The sequence below is a fragment of the Struthio camelus genome, chromosome 14 (assembly GCF_040807025.1).
Source record: "Struthio camelus isolate bStrCam1 chromosome 14, bStrCam1.hap1, whole genome shotgun sequence".
NCBI lineage: Eukaryota > Metazoa > Chordata > Aves > Struthioniformes > Struthionidae > Struthio > Struthio camelus.
Window position 1 is genome coordinate 20864265 of NC_090955.1, and position 17196 is coordinate 20881460.

General features: G+C 39.8%; 1 protein-coding gene across 5 annotated transcripts in view; it reads right to left on the minus strand.

Annotated features, from left to right (window-relative positions):
• Window positions 1-17196, minus strand: part of SLC6A1 (solute carrier family 6 member 1) — a 130148-nt gene that overhangs the window by 40890 nt on the left and 72062 nt on the right. The window lies entirely within an intron of this gene.

A 17196-nucleotide genomic window follows, 5' to 3' on the forward strand; every position in this document is an offset into this window, starting at 1 on the left:
GCCAGAATTTCTCAAGTGGAGATCTGAGAAAAGTGTCCTCAGGCAATCACAGATGCAGTAATATTCTCTTTTAATTTACTTGAGAAAACAGCCTGAAAATTAGGACAGCCGCGCTTTCTTTTTGAACAAGAAAATCTGTATTCTCAGCTGCTTATGGATAATAGATGAGCAATGTTACTCCTCAGCAGGCTTCCAGCCTCCTAAAGTCATTTAGCCTGGATTAACATCTATTCCTCTGCTGCCATACCACCGTAGACATTCTGTCCATTCTTTTCTTATCCTTTAAAGATGTCACTTAATCCTCCTGTAGGGTCTGCTCACGATGGGTGCATTCCACTTCAGTTAGTATCTTAGATACTAAGATAGTAGTACAGATAGCATAGACAACCCTTCACAGCAGAAGTAGATTTCTAGGTAAGTGATCTTAGAAAAGTGTATACTTTTGCAGTGGAACAGACTAGGAAAACACTGATCTCACACAATGACTAAGTTGTTTCACAAGCAGCAATTCCTGTGTTACATGAAACAGATTTTAAAAACTTAATTATATAGGAATTATTTGTCTACTTTATAGCAACATAAATTGAGACTCAGAAAGGTGAAATGGCAACAACCATCTCATAGCAAGTGATCAAACTGGAATCAGAACCTACTCTACATCATAACGGTTTCCTCACCAGTGGAAACACTTTCTGGGACTAGAGGATAGGGCGGCTGAGTGGCTGTAAACTTCCCAAAGTGCAACCTTTTTTGCACACAAAGTATCTCAGTCTGGAAAATATTCTCAGATGAATTCTCATACTTCAGATGTGTAATACTCAAGTTTTCAAAGCTCATTAATTTCATTGACTCTGAACTTAAAAAGTAGCTTACAAAACATCCATCTCTTACCTCTTACCAATTGCCAACTTATATGAATGAGAACTTTAGTAGGAATTGAGTATCCAGATTTTTGGGCAGCTTTTAGCATCCTCAGTCTAATTATCTCTGTCTTAAATGACTTCTCTCTCCATCTGTGGAAGGGCAGGACAGGAGTAAGCCAAAAACCCAAGCCAGCCTCTAATGAAAGCTTTGCATTGCACAGACCTGGAAGAACCCTGAAGGACGAAGTCAGCTAATCCTAGCTCCAGGAAAACGTTCTAAATGCAAGGCAGAAAGGCTTCATATTCTGTTACATCTCTGTTTGGTCTCACCTGTTACTGTCATAACTGCTCTTTTGGCATCCAATGTAGCATTTATTTTATGTAGCTAGTGCAGTAGAGTACTAGCTACACTACTGCTGGTTCAGAGTAGACAAAAATCAGAACAGTACTACTTCAGACTGCCTCTCCATTGTGGTTAAGCACAGGAAAAGGTAAATTCAGTGTGTTGGTGGCAAGAATTCCATGTGTCACATGAGAAATCAGCATAAGCTACAGAAAGAGCATAGCTACGCTAAGCAATGCAGTCCAGCACCAAGACAGTTAAAATGGCTCTGAAAAAAGCTAGCTCAGCTGCTGGATGCAGCCCAGTTGAATAAGCTCATCAGCTTACTCACTGTAGCGTTTCTGGTACCCAAGCTAAATTGCTGAGTTAGTTTTACTTGCATGGCTATCTTGGCACTGGTAATTTCAACTCCATTTGCATCGCTGCAGTATGTAGCTTCTGTTGCCCTCTAATATTTGCCAGTTTGTCAGTCACAGTGTTACCATTCAGTACACTTTAGTGACACACTTTTCTGCAGTGTGTGCCACACTGCAGAAAAAAAAAAATACAGTGCACTGTATTAACATACCAAGTCTATAGGAAAAGCAAGCTTCACAAGCTGCATACATGGAGCAAGCAAACACCAGCCGTTTGACCTCTGTGAAGTGAGATCTGACATTGTTCCTTATGACATTATGTGCCCATCCTCAGACCCCCTGAGTACCTGTTTAGTTCATTACTTCCACATTTCTAGTTTCAGTAGTCCCTGCCCTACAGAGAAATGACTGCCACGGTAGTGGCAGGGAGAGGGAGAAGGAAAGAGTCGCAGTTCTGACTTCGCTGAAGCTGAAGTCAAAACTCTTACAGCTTCGGAGGCTATGATTTTACCATGCTTTTAATCTAAAGCCTCTTAACTCCATCATTTTGCTCCCTTTCTCCCATTTCAAGTGTCTGAAATTTCTCTGGAATACTTTGTTCCTAAAAGAAATCTCTCTTTCCAAATAGCATTCAGGTTAAGAAAAAAAAAAAAAAAGGAGGGAGGGGGATATTTTTTCTCCCCCCCTCTGTTCCTTATGCCGTGTAGAAATGGCATGTTACGTGATGCAAGGCTATGATATGACTACTTAATCAATTCCCAGAGGACCAAACATTACACTGATCACCACAGTGTATCATTTATATACACTAGCAAGATACAATATTTGGGGAATACAGAAAAAAAGCATAACCTTAATCACTGCAGAGACCTGCTTGCTATGTATTGAAGTATTTAGTTCCTGGTTCTGTTTTGTCTATGCTACTTAGGCCTGATAAGTCTTCCACACCTTTTATCCCACTTCAGCTAATGAATCCTACGGTTCTTTAGGCCAATTATTGCAAAATTTCTCCCTTTAAGACTATCCATTGTGCTAAGTCTGACTGACTTGATTCAGAAGTTTTGCCAAGACCTGCGAGTATGAGCCCTTTGTTGATGTCTGATGAGATAGCAGATAGCTATGGCTAATCACCTTAGTTCCTCTATTGCTTTATGAAACTAAGCAAGCCATGCTGAAAAGCTGAATAAGACTTCTGTTAAGAAAAGGCTTTATACTTAACCCAGAAATATATTAATTCTGTGCTATAAAATGGGATGTACCACTGTAATTATATACCTACAAAACAGTATTTCTTCACAAAAAAGTCTCTCTTCACTGCAACAATGCTTTAGATTGTTTCCTTTTAAAGACAACAACAAAAAATATCATGTTCAGCTTAAGGAAAACATTAAGGAAGGCAGCATCCCTCCTGACCCCTCATAAAACTGCACTTTCAGGTTCTAGCCATCCAAGAGCAACTTAATCGCCTGCAACTGCAATTCCAGCCACTGCAAATCATATGCAGCTCTCTTGTGAAAATATTAAGAGCTAAGACTTAATTAGCTTCCCTGATTAAATAGCAACTCATATAGCCATTATATATTCCAGCTAGGGAGCACAGTTTTCTCTGGAAAGAAATAACACAACAAAAAAAACCCCATCCCACTTTCTTCCAACTTTATCATAGCAAATGCTTGTTATTTATGATGGAAAGGCTACTGGCTGCCACACTTCAAATGCTCCTGCACAAAGTTTCCATTTACAAGCCTGACCTACCTAAGAGACTACAGACCCCAAAAGAAATCATAGCAATCACAACATCGTAAAGCAGTTCAGAGATGGCAGCGCCAATACTAAGCATGAAAAGATTCCCACAGGCAGCCCTGTTTCAAGAGCTTGCAGTATGGTGTGTGCAGGCATATATGTGTGTGTGTGTGTGTGTGTGTGTGTGTGTGTGTGTGTGTGTGTGTGTGTGTGTGTGTGTGTGACAGGAGTGTGAGGGAGGGAGAGGGGGCTGGACCCCCTCCATCACTGAAAAAAGCCCGAAGAACAAATATTTCTGAAACTCAACTCAGAAGCACAAAGCGCAAGAAGGGAAGAATGGGAACTGAAACGCTCACAAGGGAAGAAAATCATCTCCAACATGGGACGGCTGGGATTGCATTTCATCCTACCTCTTGCTCATTAGGAGTCCTGAGCTGATGGGGCAGGGTGAGCAGGAACATAATAAGAGGCAGAATATCCATCCACACAGACATGCTGGGCCTGCCTTCAGAGGACAGCCAAGGCAGCAGCCAGGGGTGAATTTATGCCACAGTAAGTGAGAGCTGGTGTCTTGTGATGTGGGAAATCCCTCAGTCTCTGAACTGCCAACACCTACCTACACCTGTTCAGCTATTGGTCCTGCACAAAAGCTACTAGCTTGTCCACACTTCTTGCTGGATTTGGGAAGATCTCCAGAAGTAGGAGAGCGTCTGGATGCACGTAGCACATAAAGCAACAGAAAACCGCCTCTCTGCAGATAACACACACAGTGGCTGTACTCTCCCCAGACTGGATTGCCTCAGCCCCTCGTGAAGCATGGAAAAAGCGCTCATTTTATGGCATGGCATCATGGCATGCCAGGTTGGAAAATTTACAAGAAGCAGTGATGAAACAACAGCAAATAAAAGAGGATTACAGAAATGACAGTCTATTATGAGTTCACGAGCAAAGATCAAAGGAGAATGTGTGTTTAGCAGCACTAGAGGCATACAGGTGCCTGAATGAGCAAGCTGACTCCTCTACTGGAGGACAAAGTATTACTTTTCAAATCCTGAAGACATATGACTCTTGGCTTTGAATGACAAGGCACAGACTCAAGAGCCAATTTGTAAGTGAAGCCCTAACTAGTACCCCAACTGTAGAGGAGAGCACATCTAGGTTTCAGAAGCTTATTGCTTACAGGATGCTTACACTGCAGCAATATTTCTTCATTCCTCCAAAACAGAAGTGTTGGAGAAGTGAAATATGGCAGTGCATTTACCTTTCTCACTGGCTTATAACAATACTCCAGGAAATTAGCTAGACAGCTAGAACAATGGCAGATTACCTATAAGAGAAGGGTGAGTTACTGCATTTAGCATTTGAAATGCCATTTGGATAGTGTTCACTGCTAATGTGTCTTCTGGGGTTTGTCTAGTCCTGTTCCATTGGCCTTCAGAAAGCCAGAGGTCAAATTTACATTTGAAAAAGTAAACATTCATTCATATTTGAGTATTCCCTACCTCCTGGAAAGCGAAACACTACACTTTCCTGGAAAAGAAGGTCTGTTGTTTTCAGCACATCCTACTACTCTGTCCCTTATGCAGGATACTTCTGTGTTTCTTCCAGCATTCCTCATTTCTGCTTCTTGCCCTCTTTCCCCATCATTTCTGCACAGACATCTTGGAGCAGTATATGTTCCTATATAACTGAAATAAACCCTATTTCCTATCCCGATCTTCTCTTGAAGTTATCACTTATTAAATATTATATAGGTATTTGATACCAAAATTCAAAGCATTTCTTGCTTTCTGATGCTCAATGGCATTACAAGTGAGTCTTGTTTCTCCAGCTTAGTCAATGCCACTGTTTCTATGTGAGAAAGTGAAAAATCCAAGATTTTTGGAGACAAGCCTTCACAATCCCAAAGAACTCAAGACTGCCAAATAAGACTTAGGATGGGGCATGGAAAACAAGTTACTGAGGAGTTTAAAGCAGTTTCACTTATTTCCACTTTAATACATGACTGCTCAGTTGAAGAAAGAGCCTCTAGAACAACATATGGTACCAATTACCTATATTCTTATGCAACTAACACTATTGCTTTTCAGACACAATTTATTTGAAGTGCTTGGCAGACTAACAGTCTCTTTCACTTCTCTTGAGGAATACTACCACATGCACTATTACACACAGACACTGTACACTAGGTAAATTATTTTTGCAACCATTTTGTTCATAACAAGCCTATATTTGTGTCCCATCCAGAATGTAAGTGTCATGATAATTTGTGACTGTTAAAGATGCCTTGGCACTTTTTGCAAAGTAAATCCAGAGTCCTGGCAAAATTTCAGCTTTGGTAATTGCGTTCTGTCCATCCATAGCTCTTCTTCTCTAACAAACAGCTGAAGAATTCTACTCCAGATGTGACTAGTATCATATCGCAGGCTCCTGGAAGCTGTTAAATCAAAGAACAAACTTAATAATGAGCAACATAATTATAAGCTTTACTGCTCATCTTTTTCTACTCTATAGGTATTTGCATGCTCTCGTTGAACTCACAGAATCCCACCACAGCAATAGTTGGACACAGCAGAAGTCACAAGAGTAAATCTCTGAGATACTTTCTCTTTGAAATGCTGGTCAGGAACCCAGCGAGAATACCCATGGCACGTTAAAGCTAGTTTCCCCTCAGCCTACAGCAGCAGCTTGGTAGTGTTCAGTTACCTTCCATTTAAAAGCTTCCAACACTTAGTGGAAAAGAAAGTCCCACAGCCAAAAGGGCTAGCGTCAGTGCCAAATATTAACTTCTGCCAAATAAATCAAAAGGGAAGCAAAAGTCCCATGTGGTCTGAAACAATTATCTTTGCATCCCTTCCCTTTGCAGCTTTCTTTATAAGTGGATTTTCATATTTAAGAGCAGAAGTAAAACAAAAAAAAAATTGGAAGAGACCATTACAAAACAGCTTCCTCTAGAAATAAGAAAAAAAGAAAGTGAACTGATATAGATGAAAACTGTTACAAAAAGCCCCCCAAATGACATACGCATCTTCGTCCTTGCCTTCTGAAGTTGTAAGAGAACACAGTCTCCTGCACAGCATCACTTTTATTTAAGTGTATACAGAAGTGATGGGGGTGGGGGGGGAAAAAATCAATGTGATGGCACAGGTGAGATACCATATTTTTCATGACAGCTTTTAACCAATATTTAAGCTTTTGCACTGTTTTTTTTTTTTTTTAAACTAAAAGAGTTGCTTTAAGCTAGGTGAGATTTGAGCCTGTACTTGAAATTGAAATTAATGTTGCTGAATCAGGGTCATACAAGGCAAAGTTGTTCTGGCCAGTAAGACTGAGCCTCAGGAGATCAGAGCTCGATGGTCATCTCTGCTACATGCCTCCTAACACAAGTTAGGGCTGTCATAATGTCCCTCAACCTTATTTCCTCTTAGTTATTAGCTGTCCAACCACAGCCACCAGAAAGCCTTGTACCTGAGTAAGACCCCACTGGAAAAAAAAAAAAAAAAGTCAAGTATGCTCCTTCACCCTCCACCATCAGATTTGCTTTTCACAGTTATACCACATAAGTAATATAGCTGAAAATAATATATAAATATAAGCTGGTGGCTGTTCTGAATTGTTTGTTTTACTTGGATTTGCATACAAATTGCCTACGCATTCTTTTGATCATGAGCCAGCCAAAAATAGCTCTGCTCATTCTCCTAAATTTCTATCCGTGCTGTGGCAACACCAAGAGGACAGTGTTCATGAAAGTAAAGAGGCATGGTTTCAAAAGAGATCTGTATAAGAGGATGTTTTTAAATATCAAGTACTCATAACTATGCCTGAAAACGAATAACTCGGCACTGATGCAATAAAGCTTCTTTCTCTATGGATTTGTCTCCTGTGGTTGGCTGGTTTTGATGTCTATGGAAAGGTAAGCTTCAGCGAAGCTCTTCCCGTGGCTGTGGTTCCAGCTTGCATAACCTCTCTGATACCTGATAAAGTGGTAGCATACGTGTTGCTTTTGTCAGCTGTCTCACCTCAGGGTCTCCCTCCTTAAGTTAACCTTGTATTTTCATGAAATCTGTAGGAACCCGATTATCTCTGTGGCCCCTGTTACATTTGTTTCAAAACAGTGAACGGCTTTTGGTTCACACAGGGAATAGGGAGGTAGATTCAGCTGGTCATCACATAAACCTTATTTTCACAGAAAACCAAGCTAAATAAATAAATAAATGAATAAAGTGTTGAAAAAGAAAGCAAGCCCCAGGACAAGAACTTAAGTCAGCCTATATGAAATCAGAACCTCAGTTTAATGTTTACAAGTTCACAGCCCAGCTTGGGAGAGACGGAGCATTTTTGTTATTTTATGGTATGCTTACAGGTTACAGCCACACTGCCTAGCAAAAACAGTTTGAGAAACCAGCAACTCATGCTCTGGTAGAGACCATCACACAAAAAAGCAGTGTACTGGCAACCCTTGTGATAGTATATGGGGGTATTATGATGCCTAGGAATAAGTCAGCAATGTTACCTAAAATCCTAACTCCCGGAATAAAATTGCAATAGGTAGCCTTTTCCAGCATGTTTCAAGTGGATTTCTGTTTGCAAGGAGGAGAAAAGGAGGAGAGCAGAATATCAAAGACTGTATCCCTGAATGTCGGGCAGGATGTTGTGATGAGAATAGTTAAAAGGCAGGAAATGAGGACTGGCAGTGGAAAATAGCTCTCCATTTATGGGCACTCACTGTGCCCTTGTGCATCGCTGTGTTTTATTAGAGTGGAATAGGAAAAGTGGTAAAATATAAATATTTTTGATGGACTCGTCATGGGTATTTCATTTCATCTGAAGCATCTGTAGCAAGGGGAAAAGGACTTCTACCCCTTCCTTCATTGTTGTAAGTAAATAAAGACCTTAACAATGGGTTCAAGGCTGCACAGCAATTAAGTGAGAACCATGGTATGCACTTAGTTTTCCTGGTTTCTGTGAGTAGGGTAGCCTTAAGAGAGATATTCAAAAGATGATCTTACTTCAAGGAATATTTAAACAAACAAAAGATAATATTTAGCATTATCATTTCTGAAAAATTGGTATACACACATGCACTGGGCTCAGCATTTGTTTGTAAGACCACTGACCAGCAAAACACTCCTGTTATTGTGGAGCTCCTAGATAATAGCTAGAAGCATAGGGAATACCTGAGAAAAGTCCCTTCCACTCTATCCAGAGCCTCTGGCAGTTGGAAGGCAAGAGAAGGACAGGAGTACATTGCAGGGTGTATATAATTTCATGATTTTTTTTTTAAACTTAACTTTTCTGTTTACTAAAGAAGACTACCCAAATCATTTTTCAGTAACTGTTGGTCACCTAGTGAAACAGAAACAAAGCTGACCATCTTTCACCACAGTACCATTTAGCTTTAGGAAGGATCCCCAACTACTTTATCTCTAGATTTCAGGCTGGGAACATGTTGCACTGTGGCCCTATAGAGTCTCAGTATTTCTAAAGGAACTAAAACTGTCTCCCCAAGGCTTCACTCCTGCAAGTGCATCGATCCATCTTGTGAGCTCCTCCCCACATATCAAGGGCTTGACTGAAGTCTAGTTTGAAAGCAAGACAGTTTTCCCTTTATACAGGCCTCAAAAGTCTCAGCTGAAGCAAGACAACATTGGTCCCACAATTCTTCCAGCCTCAGTCACAGAAAGCTGAAGAAATAAAAGCTTTTTTGGGAGTAGAGAGTTAACCTTGGAAGGAAAAGCATTCAAAAGACTGAGAACTGTCCAAAAACAAATACTATCTCATGTAATATAATAGGTTTTGTTTACTGAGGCATGAGTGGATGTTACTCTACTGATTTAAGTGAACAGGCTCAGCGTCAAAGCTATCAATGGAATTATATCTGCTTAGGCTGCTGGGAAGTTCTGCTCTTCGCACAGTATTCAGTGAGGTGTAAAATTAGGATTTAATGTTACTTGCTTGGACTCATTTCAAAAGCAATTGCTGCACCTGTTTGTCCCAACACACACACTTTTTTTGGTCCTAGAATTCCATACCATAAAATCCAGGTTTAAATGGTAAAGGGATGATTTACATTCCTACACACTTACTTATTCTTTACTACTTTCTTTCTAAAATGCATCCATTTTCCTAAAGCCAAAAAAATCTGCTTCTGCCTAGTAGATGATAGCTGATTCCTTGCTTCTTCTCTCAGGAAGAGAATAAATATATGTTGCACAACGCTGAACGTGGGCAACACATCCTAGTTCTTCTGAAGCCATACCTGTCAGGCGCTAACCAGGAAAAAGGATTCCGAGAATAATGCATGGAAGGAATTACACACAAGTGGTCCAAAATGGGTTCACAACTAAAACAACAAAAGTGGTAAAACGAGCTAGCTTTCTTCACTGGAAGATATTAGTTCTCATCTCTATGTAGCACAGATACAGTGAAGTGTTCTCTTCCTCTCTGATTTAGCTCCAGGCTAATATAAAATCACTCATAATGGAATCACTTCGAATAGACTTCCAAGCTTTAGAAATTATTGTGCAAATTGAGGGCTTGCTTCTATTAAGTGCTGAATAACCTCCGCTTCCACTGGGAGCCCATTTTACCTTGAAGAGAAAGGGCGTTTGGTTAAATGGAGCAAGTTTTGAAAAACAAACACCCCCCCCCCCCCAAAAAAAAAAAAAGAGAAAAGGCAGGCGAGGAGGGGGTGTGGGAAGGAAGGAGTGCTATACTATAAAGTCATTAGAGTTAGGAGAGAGACATGCTCCTCCCTATACGAGTAAAATCTATTTTCAATGGCCAAACTGAAAGAAGCAGAGCAAGTGAGCAACCCAAGTGAAATGCAAGTAATTCCTTGATTCGTTCTGATTTTTGCATAACACATTCAAATGTAGACAAATAACAATTGGGTCACACACTACACATGCATGGACCAGATGACTTCCAGAAGTCCCTTCCAACCTATATTTTCTGTGATCATGTACTATGACATGCAGTGTTGCCTGCCGTACCTCTGAAGATAGCACACTGCTCAGAGATCCTGGGAGAAGAGGGAAGAAGTGCCAGGCCCAACAATTGCACCTTTTCTCACTTAAACTTTCAGATGCTCTGTAATGTTGCTAAGTCATTTTAACTGGTTTAGATTAACTCAGGGAGCAATTGCTTTGCACTATGAGTAGTTTATTTTCCCCTCATGCCTTCCTCACCTTCAGAGAATGGCTGCTGAGAAGTTATACACCTATGCCTTGTGACTAATAAGCAGCAGACAACTCATTCTCAGCAGAGAAACAGCAGGCAGCCATGGGATGCCCACAGGATACCTCCCTCCAGGAGGCAAGTAGAGCTGGGACAGGTGAAGACAGGAGAGGAAGGGTCCCATTTTGAATTCCTTCCTGTTTAAAATGATTTCACCAAGACCGTATCCATGTGAGGAGGCTCAGTTAGCTCAAACCTGGTCACTTCCTACTGAATCTTTCCATAATAGCTACATGACAACAATTCCTCCCACCAACACCCCCCAGTTCTTTTCCTCTGCCGCTTCTTCCTACCATCCAGGAAGGCAGAATAAATTCTCAAATCCATGACCTACCCCATCCTCACTATATGCACATATACATATATATTTTTGAAACAGAGCAAATATAACAACTCCAGATATCATTTGCTACTCACAAAACAGTTCTCTCTACCTCCTCCAACCAGGATGGGAGAGACTGCATTAAGATATCCCCACTTTTATGCTTCTATCATTGCTGTCCTCAAACTATGTGACCTTTAACATGGTTACCTGTTGCCACTGTTTTATTTATCAGGTCGCATTGGTACACGTACTGGTGTGTTCCTAACTCCACAATAAACCTTACTGGAGAAGTATATTCAGTGACAAGACTACTATATGCTTTAAGATGGCAAATTTACCTTTATCCTGGATTTTGCCACACTTTTTTAAAAAAGATCGATGTTGCTTTGTCTATTTTATGGTCAGGTCCATTTTGGGGAGATTGCTCAGGAAAAGAAAAATTGTTTGCAATGATTATCACCATCTACCTCCATGAAATATAAGGGGAAAATCGAGGAAAACTGGTTTCTCTGATGCTATGGAAGAGTACAGAATAGTAGTAATAAGTAATATACAAGAAAAAAGAACTAAAATAGTATTTTAAACAACATGACATCTCCAATTCATTCATAATTTTGTAAAGGGAATGTCAAAGATGTATATGTCATTAAGAGAATGTCAATGAAAAGATCACCACTGGATTATATTAAGCAATATGGCTGTACTTTTCAAGGCAGCCAAAAATACATGTGTGCATGTTTTAGTGGGATTAAGGTATCCACCCTACTTAGGCTTCCATGAAAAATTGTAGCCTAAATGATGAATGTCTCCTTCACCATTTTAAATAAGTCAGTTCTGAAAGACTAGATTTAATTATGTTTTGGTCTAAAGGCTGGAACAGACTAGGAAAGGAAAGATGTAGAAGAGAGGAGGAAAGGGATTACTTCTGCCAATCAAATCCACAAATAGCACTACAATTTTTAAGATCTATTGGACCAAATCTTGAGGCCTTTTATTAGGAGAAAAAAAATCTCTCATCAACTGAGAATGTTTCACAAGTAAGGCAGCACTCCATACCTTGCATAATTCAGCTACTGAATACAAACTACCACTTCTTACTCTTCCGGTGTTCAGTTTTCATTATGCATAACATACCCCAGTGCATACAGCAGCTTTTTTTTTTTTTTTTTAAAGGGTTTGTCACTGCAAGATGACAAAGTGTTAGCTTTAAGCTATTGCTGAAGGTTCCCCCTCCACTTTAAAGATACCAATCTAAGATTCCACAAGCAAAGACATGTTTTGTTTTATCACATGTCAGCAGCTATAAACAACAGCCTGAAGGGCTTTTTTCCACCGCCCCTCTGTAAACAAAGGAAATCTTTAGCCCTGTAGTAGATCTTCCACAAAAACCGTGGATCTTGGCAGTGATAACTTATGCTCCTGCTAAATAAAGTTCCCTAGAAATAAACCATCATGTTGGAGACATTTATTTGCAAGACAGTTGAGACATCCTCAGATACAAATCATTCAGTGGAATATTTTGCATTTCAGACTCCTCTGCACATCCAACCAGTGAAGGAGTTTCACCTCAGATTTTAAGCAAGCTGTCATCAATATTCACATGAAATATAGAGCCTTGCTCTAAACTGAATGCAATTCTTTTAGTTTGCCATTTTAGAAGTGAAAATAGTTTGTGGGAGCAACAGTGACATCCAGTAGGTGAGCTTGAATTCATCACATCAAAAATAAGTGGAAGCAGCATTCTTTCATGACATATAGCTTCCAGAGAGGCAATAACCAATTCATTTTTCCTGGTGAGTACAGAGATCCTCTCCCAAAATGCCACGGCAGCACAGCTGCCTCCAAGTCAACATTTTATGTGCTCCAAAACCATGCCTAAGCACACAGAACTGCATTGTCCACTACTATAGTTGTACTGAGGTCAGTAGAACTATGGCTTTTTGCAAAAGTCACTGGGCTTTCTCATTTACGCTTCCAGCCTTCTTTTCCAACTTCCTAATTTCCATTAGGAAAGCTTCCCGCTTGAAGAGGAACACTCATTTCTAGTAGTTATGCTTAGGACCTCCATCTTGAGGGTAGGAATGTCAGGAAGAAATACTGCTGGACAACTAACATTCATAGCTAGAACAGAATAAACTTTGCTATAAACTCTCATAGAAGATAATACTTCAAGTAAATTCACACACAAACACAGCAAATGCATAAAAAAAAGTGTGATCTTAATTATTCACTCCAGCCTAAGGGAAAAAGACAAGTAAAAGTAGCAAATCTACAGATAGGCTCACTATAACGTGTTTAACATAGAAAACAACTCAGCATAATCACTGATAACGTAGCAAGAGCGGAACATAGGCTATCCATGTAAATCTCCTTACACCAACCATTCTTCTCTGTTGAAATGAATGAATACAGTACTGATGAATAAGACTATCTGGAGATGGGAAAACATTTTTAACACAAGACATGCTGATATGCATGCCAGATGCTGAATGTAATAACCACTTGTGTTCCTCATTCTGACCCTGTTCTCAAGCAACACTTAGGTTTTTTCCTCAACCCAAGAGCTTTTGCTTGCTTCTTCTCCTAATGCAGAAGCCAGCAAGAAACAATGACAAGTATAGTGTATCTGCAATTTGTGATTGTTACCTACTGCTATTCAAAGCTCTTCAGCTGCAGGTTCTTCTCTCAGACCTGGACTCTTCAGTGGTAGCAGCACAATACCCCACACCTGCTGGAAGATGCTAAATTATTTACAGCAAACCTGCTTTTTAGCATACAGCAAAGTACCAGACCAAGTGGAATAGGACAGTGCCTGAAGGAAGAAAAGGCCTAGAGACCCTGCAAGTGCTGACAGCTATGTTCCTTGCCATTCTTGAAGCCCAAAGTGTCCACTCTTGCAGTACCCAATAGCAATTGTTCCAGCACTGAGCAGCATCGCTTCTTCCACTCCTGCAAATAGCACCAAACTGCTCCTGACCTCCTCTGTGCAGCAGTGCAGGCAGGGAGCTGGGCCTTGATAGTTTGCATCAGGTTTCTGAAGAGGACACTAGAGGTTAATGCTATATTCTTTTCATTGCGGCCTTATTTACATGTCTTTCTACTCACAAGGGAAGCACAACTGTTATACTATATCTTTGTGCAAATACAGCTATTTTTCCTCTTTCAGTGCTTCAACAACAGGAGAGCATTTGCAAACAGCTTAGCTTTCCTCTGTTGCACACCTTTGTGGCACCCAAGAAGAAAGCTGCTCATAAGTCTCCCGAAGGCTTTTTGTTTGCTTGCTTTGCTATACGTTTGTTACCATTACCCACCACCAATCATGTGATTTCTAGACCGTCTGCATGGACTGAGCAAACAGCTAATCTTGACCACAAATACAAGAATTTGATTAATCCCCACAGTACTTTGCAGCAAAAATAAGCTGCAATAGCTTTTGAGGGAGCCTGAATACAACGGCGCCTCAAGGCAACATCTACGTACCATTTAGAGAAGGATGATTATCCCCCCCCCTTCCCCTCATTCTCACCTAAAATAAATGGGAGAATCAGTACATTTATAAGTGAAAATAATTCATCTGTAGCTGCCACAATACATACGGCTTTTCAGTAGCAGGCACATTGGCATTCATATATTTGGCTGCCATATCTTAGGTGGCTCTCAGCAATCTTCTTTTCTTTAACCACTTGAAGCAAATCACCACACAAGTAACTCTGCCATTGCAATGCAGTTGGTTATAGTTTTCTGCAACTTCAGAAATAGCCGCAAAAGAAAAACAGTGTTTTCAAGAAAAGAAACCAGTATCTTACAGGATTCATTCAGAAAGCATTTGTTCCTCAGAAATAAAATAGCTTTTGTGTTACTCAGAAGACAAGGCAGCTAGTCCTTATGCAAAGGACAAAAGAACAAACAAATAGGGTTGTCTTTCTAATACTGTCAGTCAGGGCTGGCACAGATGTGATCTGCAAATACTGGTTTTCCTTTAAAAAATATAAATAATTAAATTATCTAACAGATTTGTGAAGTTTTTCAAAGGTCCATTTAAGCATGCCCAAAGCCCATATTTGTCGATTACTAAATTGCCTTGGCTAATACATACATATTCTTTTATATTATAATACATTCTTTGATAATTTTGATTTCATCCTTCCCAGCCTCCATGAATTTATCTTCATAAACTATTATTTTGATGCAATCTGCTTTTCCTTCAGAAAAGACAAATGTGGAATGGAATGTTGAATCTCGATTTTAAATACTAAAAAGGATAAAGCAATAATGAATAGATTCTACCAGTCATAATTCAACTCCCTTTTCTGGGAAGACTCAACTGAGACAAATCAAGAGGTTCCATGGCCTCTCTAAATTACTTTTCAAAGTTGTCCTTGAACATCTCCAATTCTTTATTATATATATATCAAGTCAGATTTCCATCGAGACTAAAATGGTAGCAAGTCATCGGCCTGTAAATCTGTCAAGTCCCTTGGAGACCCTTTGAAACAGCTTTTGTAAATTCAGCACCTCCTTGGAAACTCTTGTTGTGTAAAATCAAAATCATCCTTATGCTCAATAGAAATTGATATACTTAGAGTAACTGAATGCAAACGCGGGAAAACAATCCTCCTTAAGCAGTCCTCTGCGTGTCACTGTGAATCCTCTCTTTCAGCCAGCCATGAAGATGAAATGGTACCATGTGTATCTATGCCCTCTAAGGTGTTACTGCTTTCTCACAGGCTTAAAGGCTGTGATCAGCTTTAAAAGGGAGCTCTGGATGATAAAACCCAAGACACTCTCCATTTGCTTGTATTTGAATAAATAGCAAAGCCCTTCCTCTGTTCTATGAATCTTAGAAGACCTAGACATGATGGGCCAGATTCACAGCTGGTAAAAATTGCTAATGGTCTGTTCGAGCCACTGACCTATGCTAGATAAGTGTTTGGCTCACTTTCCTGCTGTCTCTTTAGGAAATTCCATTTTTATTCCCTTCTAGATTATACATGTTATTTATTCATATTCAACCCACCAATCATTTTACATGCTAGGGCTTTTGCTTTAGTTTTCCCTTCTGTAATTTTGTGGGTTTTTCATCCCTGGAGGATTTCTGGTGGGGCAGGGGAGGGCTGGAGGCTGCATTTCTTAGCAGACTTGCACCTCTAAATCTACTTAGCTACAGTGTGTTAATCATATTATAACTCAGTTCCTACAACTTTAATACATTAAACAAGATAAATTTACAGAAGACCACACAGGAAATGCTACACAAGACCTTAACAATCATCAGCAACTTTCAGATTCAGTAGAGTTCAATCAAGAAAAATCACCTAAGGGATAACACAAAAACTGATGGATTTTGTAACCTAGACAGTTTCCTATAGAATCACAGGAGCAGATTTCCTGTCTTTCACTTATATTTATTATCTAGCCTCTCAAACTCTGCTTGTAGTTTATGATTCCAGACAGAAGAAAGTTGAAGATACCACATAATCACCCAATGCCTTTATCAAATGCAACACCATTTTGACACTGAAAATCCCTGGGGCCAATGCAATAGACTCATAGAAATCACTACCACAAAATACTGTGAGGGAGACTGCGAGATATTCATGGACAATCTTCATGGGCACTTGGATCCAGGCTAATGTGCATATGTATAGACAGCTAGGCATGTGCTTCTAGTTAGAAGCTGAGTATTTAAAAAAACCACACACACACACACTTTTCATCCAAAGATGAACAGAGGTGACAATATTAACTGTACCACCACTACATGTTCATACAGAACTGTATTACTGCCCTGTTACTGTGATGATCCATTTCCAACTGAGTGCTCAGCATAAGCCAAAACAGAAGGAAAAACTGACATTTGACTTCAGTCTGTTCACTTTTATCCTGACAGGGAAGAGAAATCATTTTCCTACTGTGTCTCAAATCTAATCATTAAAGCTACTGTGAAACAGAAAAACAAACCACCTATCACATTAGCAATGTTTATACTTTATGGAGGACTTCTGCTTTTTAATCCAAGCAATCATCTTAAACATTGTCAAACAGCCGCAGGAAAATAACTAACAGGAGGAAAAGATAAGAACTGTAGAGTACCAATGGGAACATATAATTATGATTATATATAAATACAATTATGAAGATATAACTGGCTAATCCTTGGATATCTGACTGAAGGTCCCAGCCTTCTTTTTACATAACAGCTCCACAAGAAGTGATCACAACGCATGAGAAGCACTATTCAAATGAGGTGTAACAAGTAGGTCTTGCCAAAGTGGTGAATAGCGGACACTGCCAGAGTGAGGCTTTACTTAGGTGAATATCTTACCA